Source organism: Homarus americanus, unplaced genomic scaffold, assembly GCF_018991925.1.
Source record: "Homarus americanus isolate GMGI-L3 unplaced genomic scaffold, GMGI_Hamer_2.0 scaffold5637, whole genome shotgun sequence".
Taxonomy (NCBI): Eukaryota; Metazoa; Arthropoda; class Malacostraca; order Decapoda; family Nephropidae; genus Homarus; species Homarus americanus.
The window spans coordinates 249,432-250,612 of record NW_024725250.1 but is presented as its reverse complement, the minus strand read 5'-3'; positions in this window follow the sequence as shown (position 1 = coordinate 250,612).

The following is a 1,181-nucleotide window of genomic DNA, read 5'->3' as shown; positions in this document are numbered from 1 at the left end:
ATAAAACACATGTAAGCAATAACAGCAAGGCCTATGAGACGAAGGGAAAGCTCAGGTATAAACATCACAACTACAGGTGTATTATGCTTTTAATTTAGACTTGTGTATATTGTTATAAATCTCTTATTACTTATCTCTAATTTTCGAGAGGTTAAAAAATGCACTTTCGTGAATATTGGATATAAATTTTATTTCATATACTAAAATACGTAAAAAAACAGATGTCAAAATAAAAATAACAAATATAAGATACGTCTAGAAAAATAAAAATTGCATCAGTTGTCAATAAATTCCAAACAAAATAAAATCAAGACAAATAAAATATTACAGGTACTACTTCAATAAACACAAAAACATTAACTTTTAACAATATCAGATAAACACATGCAAGAAATCTGAAATACAAAACAGCCTACATAAATCATTCATGCAGAAATTAGCCAAACAGCCATGGTAAAGAAAGCCAATAAAACAAAAACTAAATTAGTATGCTTCTAGAACTCATGCGCATTCACTTTCACATACTACAATGGCAATATCTACCAATATATATATATCATAAATACTTGGACAAATATGTGTATATGTACGTGCAGACACATATGTACCTATATACTATATATATTTCTGTTATTTACATCTTCCTGGTATTGTAACTTAATTGTCTAGTCCTATATCCATCTACCTCTCTATGACTGTCATGTTGATAAGACCATTCCATTTGTATAATGCTCTCGTGTGCGGATTCCGATTGTCATAGTCAATGTGTAAACTAACAGTCGACGTGCGCCACACTAGCGACATCTCTCCGCCGCACTACCAAATTTGTGCGTTCGTTCGGGTGTTAACCATTACATGTGAATGCTTGAGTTATCCCGTCTTCTCAGAGTCTTTGATAGCCAGCCACGAGTCATATTTCAACCACAATTGTTCCGGGTTTTCTATTTTCTAGTTTTTTTTTCAGAATCTTCATATATATTTTTCATGAGAAATTGAAATAAACAAACATTAAAACGTACTTATTAATGCAAAATGGACACAAAATCATCTTAAAACCGATTGAAAGATATTATTTAAAACAATATATTATACCCTGCGACAAAACACGTTCTTCTCATAATATTGGAACACTACACAAGCTAAACTCAAAGACAGTTCCTCGGCTCGTAGTTTAAACTCAA